Genomic DNA, 6,000 nt, shown 5'->3' on the forward strand with positions numbered 1-6,000 from the left:
TATTACACATATAGAGCACAATTTTTCATATCTTTGTATATAAAGTATGTTCATGCCAATTCATGTCTTTATACATGTACTTTGTTTTTTTGTTTGTTTTTTGCATTACAATTCTTATTACCCTCCAATTTTTTTTTTCTATTCTAAGTTGTTCTTGTCAGGTATTTTGGTCACAGCAATGAAAAGATGACTAAAAACTACAGTATTGAGATAGTCTCATTTCAACTGAATCTGATTGGGTAGCTCTGACATAATTATACCTAATATTTCCAGCTTTCTCCCAGTTTGACCAATTTGAGGCTGCCTTTTATTTCCTTTTTTTTTTTTCATTAAAGTAAGCCTTGTCCACCTTTATTTTTCCCTCATCTTCTTTATCTGATATGACTTGAACATTTGCTCTTTTGACACTATCTGACAAATTCTAATTGATCAATTTTCATTTTTTTTCTCCTCTGTATTTTTTATCTATCATTGTAACTTTCAGCTCTAGGATTTCTGTTTTATAAAATTGTTGTTGTTGTTGTTGTTACTACTACTCATTATTTAATCGATTTCTCATTCTGGACATTTTAAAAAATCATTTAAAAACATTTCTTTGCATTTTCTTGAAGTTTGCTGAGCTTTCTTAAAACAGTGACTTTGAATTCTTTGACATGACACTTATACATCTCTATTAATTCAGGTGAGTTACTGGAATATTATTTTGCCCAATTTGTAATGCCATGTTTCCTTGGCCATTCTCAATTCTTATGAACACATACATAGATCTGCAAATTTAAAGAAGTAGGCACTTAATCTATTCTATGTGCAAGCTCTGCAGTAGGCATGGTGTTGGACCATGACAGAAACCCAGGACTGCAGAGGCCTGCCTTGTTTTGAGTCTTTTTCAGAGTCTGGAAATACTGGTGTCAGCATGGTAATGATGTGGGCCAAATATTGAATCTTCCATGCAAGCATGAATCCTGAGTCATTGTCATCCAACCAGGCACCAGGTTGGGTCTAGAAGTTCAGTAGGTGACTCAGGCCTATGGGATATGGGGATTAGTATCTGCCCATTGCTCAGTTTTACTTCGGCAGGCCAGTGTTAAGATCTAAAGTAATGTCCAGTGCTTGCTTCCTCTCATCAATATATCTTTCCTTATTATTACACTGTATTGTGTGGTCTGAGTTAGTTTTCTTAGATATTGCCAAGGTAATTCTTGGGCATTGATAGCTGTTCAAATTGATGTTTCTGCAGAGGGATGATTACAGGACAGTACTGTTTCAGTTCTTATTTCACTTCTTATTACTCCATGTCATCTATTGCTCTGATACACCTTCCTCTACCCCTTCTCTCAATATTGAACATCTTTTCACGTGCCAATGAGACCATTCATATAACTTCTTTGGATGTACACATTTATGAGATAAATTTTCTTAGATTCTGCATAAGAGTGTGATCATGTGGTATTCATAGTTTTGTGCTTAGTTCATTTCACTTAATGTAAGGTCCCTCAGATTCCTCTATGTTGTCATACATGACAGCTCTCTTATATTTTGTCACATATTCATCACCCATTTAGGTCAAACACACATTTTTGGATTGTAGTTTTCTGGTTGAATCTTGTTATTGAGTTATAGACATTCTCAAGATATTCTGGATATCTTATCTCTCATCATATATATAATTTGTAAATATTTTCTCTCATTCAATAAGGTGACTGTTGATTATTACAAGTTTTCTTGGTTATACAAAGGTTTCATGTTTCATGATGTCCACCTTCTATTTTTTCTTTTGTTGCCACAACCAACATGTGAAACCATTTATCTCTTTCATTTTTTGAACTCTATACTTTTAGATTCTATACTTAGGTCTTTAATACACTTTGAGTTAATTTTGAATACAGTGTTATGTAGGTACATATAATTCTTTTGCAAATGATATATAATTTCCCCAGCTCCATTTATTGAATGAACTATCATTTTCCCCATGAAGTGGTCATGGCAACTTTATTGAAAATCATGTAAACACATTATGGGAGTATTTGTTTCTGGAATGTGCATTGTTTTTAATTAGTCTGTAGGACTATCATTATGCCAGTATTATTATTTTGATTATCAAACCTATTTAGTAAAATCTGAAATAAGGAAATTGTAGTCCTCCAACTTTATTCCATTATTCCAGAATTGTTTTTATTCTTTGGAGAGTCTTGTGATGTCATGAATCTCCAAATGTAATTTTTTATTTCTTAAAAAAAGTTCTTGGAATTTTGAAAAGCAATGCCTTGAAACTTTAGATAATTTTAAGTAGTCTTGGCATTTTAACAAAACTATGTCTTGCCATCGACAAACATGAGATATCTTTCCATTTATTTGTCTTCTTTCATTTTTTTTAAAAATGTTTTTTTTTCATCGAGTAAGTCTCTCACTTCTCTAATGAATTCCTTAGTATTCTATACATTCTAATGCACTTATAAATGAATCTGGTCTCTTAAGTTTCTGTTTAAAAATTACTCAATGTTAGTGTTTAGAAATAAAAAATATTTCACTTTTGAATTCTGCTGCTTTGCAGATTTCATTTATTAGATGTGTGTGTGTGTGTGTGTGTGTGTGTGTGTGTGGGTGGGTGGGTGTAATCTTCAGGATGTTCTACATATGAAATCACATTTTCTATGAATAGAAATAAATTTATTTTTTCTTCCCAATTTAGATTTTAAAAATTTATTTTCCTTGAATAATTGTTCTGGCCAGGACTTCCTGTATTATGCTTATGGGAAATGGTAAAAGTAAGCATCCTTGCCTTGTTCCCAATATTTTTTAAAATTATTTTTTAAATTTTATTTTGTTATATGTGACAGAAGAATGCAGTACAATTCATAATACATATATAGAGCACAATTTTTAATATCTCTGGTTGTACACAAAGTAGAGTCACACCATTCATGTCTTCATACATGTACTTGGGCTAATGATGTCCAGCTCATTTAATTGTCTTTTCTACCCACAGGCTCCCTCCCTTCTCCTCCCTTTCCTTTGCCCTATCTAGAGTTCATCTAATCCTCCCATGCTCCCCCATCCTTCAACCCCATAATGAATCAGAATCCTACAATGAGAGAAAATATTTGGCATTTGGTTTTTTGGGGATCGGCTAACTTCACTTAGCATTATATTCTCCAACTTCATCCAGTTACTTGCAAATGACATGATTTTATTCCCTTTTAATGCTCAACAATATTCCATTGTGTGTGTGTGTTTGTGTGTGTGTGAGTGTGTGTGTGTGTGTGTATGTATATATATATATATATATATATATATATATATATATATATATATATATATATATATATCACATTTTCTTTATCCATTCATCTAGGTTGGTTCCACAGTTTAGATATTGTGAAGTGTGCTGCTATAAACATTGATGTGGCTGTGTCCCTGTCATATGTTGTCTTTAAGTCCTTTGGGTATAGTCTGAGGAGTGGGATAGCTGGGTCAAATGGTGGTTCCATTCCCAGTTTTACAAGGATTCTCTATACTGCTTTCCATATTGACTGCACCAATTTGCAGTCCCAGCAGCCATGTATTAGTATGCCTTTTCCCCCACATCCTTGCCAACACCTATAGTTGTTTTTATTCATAATAGCTGCCATTCTGACTGGAGTGAGATGAATTCTTCTGATGGCTTATAGTAAGACACAAAAAGAAAAAATGCTTTAAAGATATAGAAAATTCCCAGCCTATTTTATTGAAAGAAGTAGTAAACAAACAAACAAACAAACAAAAAAGCCTAGTGTGGGAGAGAGCATTAAGGGTATAGCCAAATGACCGTTTGATAAGGAGATCAGTTAGCCATCTTAACAGAGGCCAGGAACTATCCAGCAACACAAAGGGAGAATTACCCTGCAGGTGATTCAGAGATCATCACTGTTGCCCCTTCTATTTATGGGCACACAGTGCAAGGATAGCTGGGTGGAAGTGGGCAGATGGTTTTCACAGAGGGGCTGCTGGTGCCAGCAGGACTTTAGCACATGGTGCTGTCTCACTATTGAGGACTCCACTGCCCACACTACAGCTCTCAGCTCCTTAACATTCTGGGTGCAGCTTGAGTAGGCCCTAGTATGGTCTGTGTAGCTTGAGTAGGCCCTAGTGTGGTTTAGCAGAGCTGTGAGAATATGGCTGCCCCCCACTTGCATTTCAAGGATGGGCCTCTAAGAAGAAAACCTCTGAGAAAACCCATTTTAGAGGTGTTTCCTCTGGTTTTATATGTTATTATCGGAAGATGGGGAGAAGTTGTATTGATTTAATTTCTTCTATGGAGGTAGGATAGCTGTGGTCTCCATAAAATAGCTGCTCTGACCAGCAGAGTTTTCAGCGTGCAATTTGGGTTGAACTAGGTGATCCTTTCACTGTCTTTGCTGTTGCTCTCCCATTTTATCTTGGGTGGTTTTCTTTCTGTTAGGGAAATAAGCTGTATAGGCTTTTTCTCCTCCTCTTTCTCTCTTTGTTATTCCTTTCCCCTGACCCATGCTCACCAGGGTTTGGGGGCAAATTAATTTGTCCTCATTATTATTTTTTGTTCCAGTAACAAAATTCCAAGTCAATCCAAGTCTATAGCTGTACAATATTTGAGTTCTGGAGTGTTTAACTCTGTCTCCCATCTTTCTGGTTAACTGCTCTTTCACTACTTTACTTCCGGGCTGTGGAGAAGTTGAAGATTGCTGCCCAGATCTGCTCTTCCATCTTTGACACTCAGCATAAATAACCATTAGGGAAATGCAGATCAAAACCATGAGCTATCACCTCACACCCATTAGGGTGGCCACTAGCCAAAACAGAGTAGAATAGAATAGAATGCAGTAGAATAGAATAGAATAGAATTAAAAAGAATGTGGAGAAATCGAAACTTGTGCACCATTGGTAGGAATATAAAAGGGTACTGTTACTCTAGAAAACAGTATGGAAATTCTCCCCAAAATATTAAGAATACAATTGTAATATGATCTATCAGTTTTGCTATTGAATGAATACCCAAAAATAAATCAATGTCTTGAAGAGGTCTTGAGTCCATGTTCAGTATTCTATAGAGTAGCTAAAATGTGGAAACAACACATATGTCTATGAATATCCCCATGTAATATATACATGTAATCAATTATTATTCAGGTTTAAAAAGAAACAAAATTCTGACATATGCTAAAATATATAATAGTCTTAAGAATGTTATATGAAATGAAATATGCCAATCACCAAAAGACAAATGCTGTACAATTCCATTTATATATGTTAACTAGAGTAGTCAAAATCATACAGGCAGAAAGTAGAATGATGACCACCATGGGCTGCAGAAAGGACAGAAGAGGGCATTTTTTAAAAAGTGCATGCAGTTTCTTTTACAAGTGAAGAGAGCTCTGGTTCTGCGGTTGGATGTTGATATTTTTGCAGAGCAAATAAATGTAATTAACACCATTGAATTGTACAGTTAAAAATGATTAAAAATGGTTAAGATGATGAATAGTATGTTTTACATATTTACCATAATGACAATATAATACCATAATTACCATAATGAATATAATAGTAGATATAAAAGAAACTTCAAAATTGACCCATAACCAGTATTATTTGGAATCTTAATAGAGCAAAATTTTTAAATTACAGATGATGAAAGTAGCAGATGAGGAAATTAAAATGGAAATTATAATGATCGTCAATATTTTAAAGAAAAAATATAAAAAGAGAAATTGAAGACAAAAAATATTAAACCCAAAGATGTAAGACCAAAGAATCTGAAGTATATGATGCACTGGATAGACTTAGGAATAGATTTGATATTTCAAAACATATATATTTATATCTATATTTATGTATCTATATCTCTCCAAAATGCCCTTCATAAATGAAGGCAAATAAAAACTTTTTGTGTAAAAAATTATTAGAATTAGTCATGCATAAACATAAGAAAAGCTAAAAGAAGTTCTTCAGGTGGAAGAAAATTAATTCTAATGGGAAATTGAATCTTCA

This window comes from Marmota flaviventris, chromosome 3, assembly GCF_047511675.1.
Source record: "Marmota flaviventris isolate mMarFla1 chromosome 3, mMarFla1.hap1, whole genome shotgun sequence".
Lineage (NCBI taxonomy): Eukaryota > Metazoa > Chordata > Mammalia > Rodentia > Sciuridae > Marmota > Marmota flaviventris.